This window comes from Haliotis asinina, chromosome 10, assembly GCF_037392515.1.
Source record: "Haliotis asinina isolate JCU_RB_2024 chromosome 10, JCU_Hal_asi_v2, whole genome shotgun sequence".
Taxonomy (NCBI): domain Eukaryota; kingdom Metazoa; phylum Mollusca; class Gastropoda; order Lepetellida; family Haliotidae; genus Haliotis; species Haliotis asinina.
Window position 1 is genome coordinate 17,185,340 of NC_090289.1, and position 12,738 is coordinate 17,198,077.

A 12,738-nucleotide genomic window follows, 5' to 3' on the forward strand; every position below is an offset into this window, starting at 1 on the left:
GCAGTGAAAGCTAAGTTTGACATCACCTTTATTTCTCAGAATTCTGGTCAATATCATCAACTTTACTGTTTCATAGGTACTGTTGAGTTGTAGACTGTAGTCTTGGCATTAATTAATCCTTCCTCCAGAAGACCAAAAATCAACACTTAAATTTCACAACCTCCTCCTCAAGCCCCACTTCGTACTCAGACCCCCTTGAAACCATAATGTGGGGCTTCTGTTTCATATGTTTTTGTTTTTCTATGCTATAGATCTTTTGTCCAAAGGGGTTTTTGTCTGTGGACTTCTGTCTAGTGGGGCTTTTGTCAGGCAATCACATGGTCAGTGAGAGGTCAAATCTTGCCAAGTCAGTGCTTGTTTACTTCAAGATGTTCAATGTTTGTAGGGTATGATTTCTGAGCTCAAAGGGCATTGTGACAATTAGAAATTTTGGTGCCGAAAAGGGACTCACTTACAAGGCCTTATGTCAAGCGTATGATAGTCTTTGAAAAGTAACAGTTTTTATCTGAAAAAAAAGATTGGATTTAGATGAAGTGATTCCCATCCTTGTGAGACTCAGTTTCGGCAAATTCGCCTAGATACTGATCGGTATAAAGTATCTGGATATATTTACCAGACAATAGTACTTCTTGTAAGAAAAGTGTTCCTATGATCAATGTCTCATTGTCATGTTTACAGCAGTGAGTAGATTGTCGTATGTCATTTTTATAGGGCATTGTTACTTAAAGGTAAACCTTCTTAGAAAGCATTATTATCTGAAAACTTGTGAAGAACTGGGTTAGAATTAATCTTCAATAACTCATACTTGTCATAAGAGTCAACTAACACGATCAGGCGGTCAGACTCACTGTCATTGTATGCCATGTGTGCAGATCGATGCTCATGCTGTTGATTACTGGATTGTCTGGGTCAGACTCAGTTATTTACAGACCACTGCCATATAACTGAAATATTGTGTGTGCCATAAAACTAAACTCATTCACTCACTATTATCTAAAGGTTAACTTTCTTATAGAGCATCAAGGATGTTGGTAACTCAACCAACATCCAGACTTTGAGTTACCAACATTATCTGATCAATCATCATCAACATTCTGATTGTATACACGTGTAAGACTGCTAATTCGATGAAAATATCGCCAAGCAATCTTGCCTGCCACCATGTTAGGTTGCTGTACCAAAATCTCTGCCTGAGTCATATATAGTGAAATGAAATGGGTGACAGTTTTATGGTGGTGTCATGTAGGATAAGGAATACTCGTGTATTTCAACTATTTAGTTGTGTTAGTTCACTCTAAGACAATGTTGATTTTAATAGAAAAAAAACAACACAACTTATTACTGTGTCTTGCGTCTGTTACAGCCATTTATCATGGCTAATACCACACCTAGTGCAGAAAACATAGAGGTACCCAGCTGAAATAAGCATGAAAAAACCATGGTATACCATGGTATACCATGGTAGACCATGGTTCACAGACCATGGTTTCCCACATCCGGTAAATGGCACCACAGTTTACCATGGTAAAATAAGACCATGGTCTACCATGGTCAACCATGGCAGAATTAGACCATGGTAAGCCATGGTCTACCATGGTAGCAAGACCATGGTGGCGGTAAATGGCACCACAGTTTACCATGGTAAAATAAGACCATGGTCTACCATGGTAAAAAGTGACTATGATGTACCATGGTAAACCATGGTAAAAGAAAAACCATGGCATACCATGGTCTACCATGGTAAACCAGAATAAAATATGTCCATGGTGGACCATGGTCATCCATGGCAAAAATAGACCATGGTTCACCATGGTCTACCATGGTAACAAAACACCATGGTGGTAGTAAATGGCACCACAGTTTACCATGGTTAAGTAAAACCATGGTCTACCATTGCAGAAAGAGACCATGGTGTACCATGGTTTGCCATGGTAAAAGGAGACCATGGTGTACCATGGATTACTACTGAAAAAAATGAGACCATAGTAAGTACAGCATGTTCATTAGATTGCACAACAGTTTACCATCAGAATAACCTTTGGCCGTGTTGAAAACCAACCATATCACACAACCTACATAGAAAATTGATATAGCACAAACACCATGGCATAGAAATCAATTAGAATATCAAATATTAAAGAATTAACATAAAAAAGACCCATGCACTGAAAACAAACTGTTTACATTACGAAGACAAAGTTTATTACGAACATTGCCTCAGATTTAAATGAAAGACAATTTGACGATAGCTGTTGCAAAGCTCACAGGGATTGTGGGATATCCTGTGCAGCTAGAATTATAAATCCAGTTACACTGCTGAGGACAAATGGTATGTGGACATGTTCATCTTTTTTCAGAAGACATTATTATTTATTATTTTAAAATAGAAATGGGATGTCCTTCAGTCTGTATCCAGTAAAATGAACTCTTTCGGGACAACATTTCATGCAGTAATATACAATTTCAGAAATCCCATTAGACTATATGATTTAAAAGTAGACACAATGAGAGTCACGACCAACACAGAATTTACACGAGTGCCCCAAATCATCTACCTGGCAGTTGTACAGGGGGCATCACAATTTCTCTCAGAGGAGACAGGATTATACACACGTTGGAAGAACCTTCAGGAAGAGCTCTGGGGACATCACAGAAGATACCCACATTGCTTCAGGGATAGTGCGTGAGTGAGTGAGTGACTGAGTTTAGTTTTGCTCCACTTTTAGCAATGCTCCAGCAATAGCATGGCGACAGACACCAGAAAGGGGCTATACCCACTGTACCCAGGAGAGGAATCGAATCTAAGTCTTCAGTTTGAAGAGCAAATGGCTCTGGAACATAACTTAATCTTCAGTGTTTCAACATTAGTACCATTTCTTCAGAACTGTCCAGTGGAAATCTGAAAAACACACAAACAACATTTAATAACAGTGTTTCCCCATTTCAAAGGTTCTTGTGTTGTTTAATTGTATATTTATAACTGCTGAAAAAATGTTAAGTATTTTCCCATACTTCGGATATTTTTTCACCTGAGTATTATACTAAATCATGTTATTTAAAAACATTTCTATACATTAATGACTTTGAATCACTTTCTTTTAATGTGAAGAGTGTATACCTGTAGCAAAACATGCAATAGAAGTTAAAACACAAAACTGGCTTCCAAATCACTTGTCTACATTCAAAACCAAATAAAATATTCTGAAATGATGCATAAAATATCATAATATTGATAAAAACGTATCTCAAAAACGTATAAAAACGTATTTGAAGCTATTTCCATGTTAAATGAATGGCAAAATGTACTGACACATTCAGTATTGGTTTACAAACAGCAGTTATTACAAAGCTGAATACAAATGTATAAGATAGAAAGAAAATGGAATGTCCATAAACGTGCCTATAGCAATTACCTCCCTTTTATGATCATTTGAGTGTATTTTATTGTGTGTGTAATCTGAGAACAAACGGAATCTTTCAGGCTGACCTTACAGGCACCGTGAACTTTGACACCTTGTGCTACACATTTTTTTAAGCCATAACGGTTTTTAAAGTACCGTTAGATACTGATCGTGTCTTAACATAAATGAATGGGAACATATTACATAAAAGCTCAAATTAACGTTCATCACACATTACTCCTTCCGTTTGAGAGATATTCACTGAGAATGTACGACATAAACACTTCATACATTGCTGTATGTTATTGTTACATTGTCTTACGTCATTCTAATCAAAGAGTGTTGCTTACCCCTTTACCTATATTCGTATGCGAACCTTAAGGTACTCAAAACAAGTTAAATATCGGGGCACTCAAAACGATTTCAATATTGCTTTTGTTTACTTACCGCTCGTGCTTATCTCCATTGGAAATCAACCTTAGACGTATCCATCGGCATAAATCTAGTCTATTCCTTCTTCACATATCCAGCATTGGATTATCCTCGAAATCCGTGAATCGCTAATACGTTAGGATATTCTTCGCTTAGATCGTTGTCTGTTGGCAAAAGTTGTGTTTGGCGCCTCTCGCTCGCTTTGCGCGCTCACACAGGTCTACGTGACACATAGCACTAGCAGCAATGGCATCGTGCCGCGAAGAGATCGTCCCCATTCGGCTTGTCCCGGAATGGTGCGAGTTAGAAGTGGAAACGTATTTTTTAAGAAAAAAATTAAAGCCAACACGTTTTCATAGATATATACACACAGATCTACTACGACCAGGAATATAATCGTAACTGCATGTGTAATAAATAAGCTGTACGGTTAGCGCTCATGAAGTCGCAATAGATTACGGAAGAACGAAGGGCGTGGCCGTGTTTGGCGCGAAAATCGGAGCCATGTACCGCGCGATCGTGTTACTTCACAACAGTGGATAATTTCTAATCTTACGATGTAATAATGGCTAGAATTACAGTATTTCGGCATAAACATCGAAATTTGAATAAATATATATGTCGTATTATTTTCGACGGTGGGAATTGCGAAAACTTGATGTTCTGTGTGCACACGTCCCTTGATCGATTTGATCGATCTGTGGAAGGACAGTTTATGTACATATCCCCGCCTATAAATTTAATTTCATTAGTCAAAATTGACCTAATTTCTTCATGGTCGTATTTCCACGTGGTGAACAGAATGTGACAGTGAAATGTGTTCAAAAGTGGAGAGCACTGATTTTTTTTTTCAACGGGTAGATCGACGTACGGGTTTGGAAAGCTGTAAAAAAACACATCGATATCAAAATACTTTTCAACATTTCTTTCTGTTTATAGTACCAAGTGAATTGTTTGTTGTTTTTACTGTTTTATGTTTTTGCTTCACCATAAACACTGCGAAAGACGTACTTATAAGTATCTGCTCACTTGCGATCGAGAAAATCACGGGAGAAATTCAATGAAATGAGACGAATTTGACAGCGTACTTCAAAGTTTTACTTTATGGATAGACTAACAACTAGTCTCTGAAATGAACATATTTTACTGAAAAAAGTTCGTTTTGAAAATACTATAGTATAATACTATAATAATATAATGAAATAGAGCGCTGAGACTTTCTTCATTTGCAGCCTGAAGTTAAGGGAATCTACAATCCATATTTTCTAGACTTACATGGGTATTCTTGGATATATTTGCGTCAGGGTCTGTACTTTATGGATTAAATATCAATATTCAGGGCAATTAGAAAACCTCTACAGTATCAACTAGTTGCGTAGCTATTAACAAAAGGTGAGTTTTTCTTTGAACTGTCTATATTGCTGAGACAACTCGTGTTAGACAGAGCATTGTTTAGCTTTTCTGTCGTACAATGTTTGTTGTGTTTATTTTAAAACAAGAAGAAAAAGGCACGCACACACAAAAACTAGTATTAGAGAGAGACGAGATTTACACAGTTTAAGGGACAACTTTAACAAAGGGATCGGGAGAAATAAACCATGCCTATTTTATTTTCAGATGAACACAGGGTTATTTTTGTTTTGCTTTTCCAGAGTATAAGACGTCAGTTGTTTTGTTTGTGTATCTCTGCAGCAATTATTAGTAAGTAAAATCAGTGAATAGTTCCGCTTATGAGTATTTTTATGACATCGTGTTCTATTTTTTTTTTATTAAATCACACTACATTTTAACACTCACTGAGGTGTTAAGATTTAGTTGTTTAATGCACACAAATGTAAGAACAAGGACCTACAAGATTTGTTATTCATAAATGAAACACAGAGTCATGAAACCATCAGGTTTCCCCTTTTAAATTTTTTATTTATCACAGTTTAAAATGTAAAATTTTTCTGTGATGACCATGGTCTACCATTGACTTTCATGAGATGACCATGGTCAACCACTGCTTTGAACCAGAACACCATGTTTTACCATGGTTTTGTCTAGGATGACCATGGTCTGCCATGGCAAAAGGACGATGACCATGGTCTACCATGGTTTCTGGTGATCATGAGTTGTGATGACCATGGTCTACCATGGTAAAATGGAAAAGACCATGGTCTACCATGGTTACTGGTGACCATGGTCTATAATGACCATGGTCTGCCATGATGACCATGTTAGACCATGGTCTACCATGGTCTAGAAATGTTGGTGACCACGGTTTAGCACGGTAAACCATGGTAATACCATGGTTTACTGTGGTAAGCTGTGGTTGACCATGGTCAACCATGGTGCCGTTTCAGCTGGGCAGTCTAAGTGAATGAGTGAGTGTGTATGGTTGTACACTGCTTGATGATGGTTTCACACTGCTTTTAGCATTATTCCAACTAACATCATGTCTTTTCTCTAATTGACGAGAACATTTATCTATAAAACTGAATATTTAGGAAATTTTAGGAAATAATTAATGTCAGTAGAGATTACTGTAGCTATCATGCCTATTTTGGAAAAGGTTTAAAAAAGTTACATTCAGATTTTCTAAATGTAAAGTAAAATGTGCAGATCTTTTGAGCTGGAAAATCAAATCATCTTTCTTTTGCTATTGTGATTATAAACTGCCCCCTGTGGCTGAGCGGGATAGGCAGCTGACTTTGTGTGCTAGCAATTAGGTGCCTTACTCTGAGGGTGTGGGTTCGAATCTTGGATGGGACTCAACCAAAAAGTACTAGAATTTGTACTTTGCAAAGAAAGTATAATGACAAATATGACATGTTACCATAGAGTTATAGTTTTTAACAGCATGTGCAAGTTTTTGGGCACTGTCATGGAAGGCTTTTCGTTTGGCGGAGGCAACTCACAACTCAACACATTTAAATCAGTTTAACAGTCCTATCAAGATGGAAGCCAGTTTTTTAGATAGCCAGTTAATATCATGTAATTAAATTATCATCTTAATTAAGTTGTTATCTTAGTTACAACTCAACACATGATTGTGTTGATGGATATAATTTAAGATTGAGTTCAATAAAACTGTCACTTGTCCTAGTGGGCAGTTGTCTGGGGGTGGGAGGTGATGGGGCAGGAACAGTTGATTTTGAGTCTTTGACTATTTGAGACAAATGTTTCAGGTTTGTGTAATGGAGACAATTTTAAATTGTATTAATAGCATTATTAATAGTGTGAAGGAAAACAGTTGCAGCCCATTAGCTGCATATTGTCACATAATATCCATGGAATTTGCAAGTTGTTCCGTGCACGGAATGAGGCTAATGGTCATACAATGCATACAGTACATAAACCTGAGGATATGCCACAACCGGAGCATAACTTTACCATGACATCATGATTGATTTAACTGTGTAGTGAGCCCACATTCTGTTGAAGTGGTCCCAAGATAAGCAGTGAAGTGACAGCTTCTCGTTGGCCTGTGGACCCACAATGAAACGATGGGGGGACCTACAGGAAGTGGGGAGGTAGGAGGGAATACCTGTAGGTTTCGTCACTTGTGAGTCATGGCTACCTGTAACGAGTCTCAGGTGAAAGAGAGCATTAGAGAGGAAACCACCTTTCACCTGCATAATTTCAGGATGGTACTAGGCAAATATGTTACATGATCCAGTCTTGCAAGTTAAATTTAGCAATTGCCATAACTCCACACCCATCCGTAAGTATGAAGTTTCAATGAAACTTGATTTGTTCAAGATCTGCAATATTTCCTGAGATTTAGACATTAGTTTTATGTGGGTATTTGAAAAAAAAATTGTAATTCTATTGAATATTTAACAGTCAAACATACAGTCCTTTGAAGTTAACTGTTTTGAAGATAACAACCATTGGGAGGGAAAGGTTGAAATACTGCTGATGTCAGCATACTGTCACAAAATTAAAAAGATAAATGATATTTTTGTTTAGGTTTTAAGTACATAACGTTCTGTCGTAACTAACTAATATTATTAGTAATAATATTATAAACATTGATCAATTTGTTTTATGAACAAAAACTAAAACGTTTTCCTGTGAGTACTTAAAATGTCAATAATTAGTTTTGTACTTTTTACCTTATACGTGAATGAGTAATAACCTTTCAATAACCAGATAAGAGTTAAACAACAGTAACTGATACCAGTATATAGCAGTGTAATATCTCCACTACATACAATCCACATTAAAAAGCATGTCACGAAGTCAGCATTCATTCCAAACACAGATTTAGTAGATACACATGTTGCTGATGTGCTATAAATAGCTATGACAAATTCAAGGTTTCCCCGATGGCCAAACAATGCCACCTGATTGGCTGAGTGCTACGATTCACCTGTTGGAGTTGTTTGAAGTATTCAAGTTCAGTTTGACGGTGGGACGTTGCCAGCTCAGTGTGACCTGGTTTGTTAGCTAAGTGCCCCTTATCTGTTAGATATAGATATAGGTAGGTAGTAATCTTCATTTGTTGTAAGCAGATGTGGCCATTCTCAAAATTATCATATGTAAATCTCCATGAAGTATTACTGGTATAAATGGCCTACTATCTGCCTATTGTTTATGTTATACTTTGGCAACATTTTTGTCTTGTTCTGCATGATGTGTGTCTGTTGGTCTGTATGTTTATTGTTGACTTTGTCAGACCTACCAACTATTTCAGGTTCTATTTGACGGATATATTGCAGAACAATGTATCTGAAGCCCTTCCTGCTGGGGCTAATCTAATGCCACATTGACCGAAGCCCTGTTTACTTTGTGACAACTAATCGGTCTGGTATACAGGGGGTAGGGGGACTTAGACTGTCAGATAAAATAATATTTGGTTTAATTTTCATACATTTCATCAACAGATTCAGCAGAATAACTATTTATTTTTCAAAATTATGGAGTGTTCATTTAAATCTAGTTCCCGTGATTTATGATACTCTGTGATATTCTTGTTTTTCTGTCACAAAGCTTGTATTGTGAGATGATGATGATGATGATGATGATGATGATGATGATGATGATGATGATGATGATGATCCAACATCATAAAACTTCAATTAATTTGAAATATTTTTATAACAAAGAATGCTGATGTCATACATTTGTAAAGTAAATGAAAGATTTGAAATAAGGAAACAGTTCCTTTTGCAGAAGTGGGCAACAGTCATATGGTCAATTTTACACCATGGAAAAGATAGAAACTAAGGGAGAATAATCATCAATTCACAAACTGTTTCATCAACTAACTGAAAACCTAATATCAACCAAATTGTCAGACTGTATTTTGTTCAAATGTTCATCATGGTGGTAAAGAAACATATTCATCACACCAAAGTTACATATGTAATAAAAGGACATTTGATTTGTAAAATTTAGGAAGCAATGAAAGTTCTCTGCATATTTTGCATAAATTAAAAATAATTGTGATGAAATATTCAAATACTAACTGTACAGTTACAAGGAAACTCTTCCACATGTCTCTAGAACGATTGGAAGAGCATGTTTTTTCTACCACTGTTTACTTTTATGGGTGAAAAAATGCACTCAAGTACTGTTATCTGAAGCCAGATAGGTTCTGAATATTTCATCATTGGATCAAATAATTACTTTGTGTCTAATAATGGTATCTCAAATTTTCCCTGTAATCATGCCTAGCGGTTCTGCTTGGGTGAAATTTATGACATCAGGTCACATGACTATCTATTATTTATCAGTTCCAATAAAAGAAGATACTTAATCTTTAACGACTCCGTTCACTTGCTCTAGTACCTTGGTGGCAACGATTCATTTTCACCTGTCCATTTGTAACAGAATCTTTGATTGGTTCATAAATCTCGTGTTGTTCATATGGTGTGCCTGTGCTTGTCAGGGCACACAATTGATCCCATTGCTGTGACGACATTGATGGTAGTGTCTGATTATGACGCCAGTGAGAGGTTTTGGAACACGATAATGCCATCACAGGTGAATTTGTCTAGGCAGGTGAGGAAGCGCACAGCAGGAAATAATCAATTTTTACGAAGTAGTTTATCAATACTGTGTTTCTTCCTTGCCTACAAGGACAAGGGAGCTGGCTTGAGGGCCTACAAAATGAACATTCTCAAACATTTAGCTAAAAGCTTTTGTCAGGATGATGAATGGAAAGGTATGAAATGAACAAACTGTATATCAATGCAGCAACTTCTTCTACAATGGGTCCTGAATGAACCACTGCAGTACATAGCCTAAAGTGGTCCAAGATTTGTTTTTGGGATTGCAATAAAACTTAGGACATGTTTCACACCCCAGTTATCAGTTTCACACCCCAGATACCAATGCCAGGATAATTAACGGAAAGGAACAATTTCCTGGAAACGGAAGGGAAAAGCTAAGTGTTTGAAACATCCAGTACTTTTCTTACGTCCTTTAAATAGTAAGAGTTCTGGAAATGGTTGACAGGCCTCAAACTGTTGTAGTGAGTGAGTGAGTGAGTTTAGTTTTACGCTGCACTCAGCAGTATTCCAGCTATATGGCGGCGGTCTGTAAATAATCAAGTCTGGACCAGACAATCCAGTGATCAACAACATGAGCATTGATTTGCGCAATTGGGAACTGATGACGTGCCAACCAAGTCAGCGAGTCTGACCACCCGATCCCGTTTCAAACTGTTGTAATGTTATTCACTAAGGAATCAGACTGTTTTGTATTTATTGTGTCCAAATTGGTTTTAAGATATGGTTTTTTTAAAGCCCCTTTTTGTCATGCGTAAAAATCTGTTGTTTGTCTCTGTTCAGATATTTACCATATGTGGGCATTGTCAAAAAGTTTGTAATCTCCAGAATTTTGGTGCAAAGACGGTATTGAAACAATGATTAAATGAAATCTGTTCATTGTCTTTAGGATCTTTTAAAGTAATATGATATTGTTTTCAACATTTCAAAACAACACCCATATTTTCATATCTGAAATATTTAAATCAAAGGAAGTACAAAATAGTTTCTTCTTTACTTGCTTCATGTCTTCAGCTGTGAGTGGATAATGTCTTAGTTTCTTTGTTTGTCAACAAGGGATAATGATGTTGGGAAAACACTTACTTCATTTTAATTTCATTAACATATTAAAGAGTAATTTATAATTGTTCATTTGACACTCTCAGGACACAAGAACACTGGACATGTATTGTCTGATTGTTAAATGTGCTCTTAGATTATTGATGTAAACTACGCATGAGATTTGTATTAATTAGAAGATGACAACCTTATATCTAATTCTGGAAACATAGTTTTATTGTTATCGAGAAGGCATGGGATGTATCATTTGCAAGTGGAGAGAGTCGGAACTCAGCAAGGGGACCAGGCTAATCAATAATTCCCCCATGCAGAATACTTCCCCACTCCCCCCCCACCCCCATCAGCCAGATGTGCTATGTTTGACTGACCAGCCTTTGAGCCTAATGTGAGGCTGAGAGGACTGATGAATTGAAGTGGCGCCCTGTGTTGATCTTATCACTATGTATTGTGCTCTAACCATTTTATTGAGGTGTGCCTGATACACATACTGATGTCCTTGTCCAATTAAAGACGTTTACCATTGTTCACTTCCACAGTGTGTTAGTTTCCGTGAAAACTGGATAGTTTTATATAATGTTAGAAGTGCTCAATTGTTTTTTCATTCATTATTCAGCTGTGAGATTTGTTTCAACGGGTTTTTTTCTCATTAAAATTATTGATTAATGACAGGACTAGACAAGTAATCAGATGTCTAGACAATCACTGACAATTTGAAAATGGATGTGAAATCTTAATTGTCATTTCTGCTTGATATGAACAAAAACTATACCTGAAGGACAAGATTAGACATTGGCATTTTTTTGATCTGTGGAAGAGTAAACATATGGAGAAGTTTGTTATGTAGATGATGGACGTGTTAAAGTGCCTCAGAAGAGCTCTGCTGCATTCCCACATTTGTAAATGTTTGACTTCTGTCATGTGTAATTGCACAAATGGTTGAAAATGACTTCAGGTAAAGCTGTGTTTTGGACAAATGTGTTCTGTGTTGTGTGTTCTGGTTATATCCATGTTCTTGGTACTCAGTGTTTTGGGTACCCAGTGTTCTGGATAGATAAGTTTCAAGGGTCTTCATCTGCATTTTGAGTATATCTGTGTTCTGGGTTTATCCAAATGAATGTGTAAAACACATGTATTATTATTCGACAAAGCTTTGACAAAAGTCTGTGTTCCATGTTATCAGTGGTTAAAACTGGAAGAACTGTAACCAGTGGCTTTGAATGACATATTTGCCTATCTCTAGTATTAATTGCTTCTTACTGGGTTATGGGGTTTGCATCTCTTGGGAAAAACTTAGGTTCACCAAAGTGTAGATTAGAAGTAAACAAATATGCAACTGCTGGAGATGACCTAGAAACAAATTGGCTGCCAAATGTTTGTTTTGTAATTTGAGAAAGAAATTAGTCAGAAAATCTATACTGATAACATTGAAAAGGTGATTAATGTGTCAGCAAAGCCTCTTAAAAATCTGGCAGAAAAGGTGCCTAGCACATTTCAAAGGATTGGCTTTGACTGAGATTGACTTCTATATAGGTACCAGAACCCAAACAGGTGAACAATACTGCACATTACCTTTGGAGAACATAAGGCTCATCAGATATATGAAATCACAGCCTTATTGAACAGCCAAGACTCAAGAGTCAAGTATGCGAAAGAGATTTAGCTATGCCCAATGGCAGTACTCAAGTTTGAGGTAAGGGTGACACAAAACACAAAGAAGTGATCTCTAGGTCTGATTGAAAGGCACTTTCTATGTTGATACACACTGATACTGAGAGACCCATGTAGATTGACTGAACTGGTCCAGTTTGACTTCATACCCATCGTGATGACTCATGGCACAGAAGATA

The 12,738-nt window shown here is 36.8% G+C and overlaps 1 protein-coding gene across 3 annotated transcripts in view; it reads left to right on the top strand.

Moving 5' to 3' along the window:
- LOC137298090 (mitogen-activated protein kinase kinase kinase 13-B-like) overlaps positions 1-12,738 on the top strand; it is an 83,097-nt gene that overhangs the window by 12,658 nt on the left and 57,701 nt on the right. Inside the window, exon 1 of one of the 3 annotated variants that reach the window (XM_067830164.1) lies at positions 8,184-8,301. The exons of the other annotated variants lie outside the window; for them this stretch is intronic. The gene's annotated coding sequence lies outside the window, so the exon portion shown is untranslated. Of the gene's footprint in view, positions 1-8,183; positions 8,302-12,738 lie in introns of those variants that run through there. 3 annotated transcript variants of the gene reach the window in all.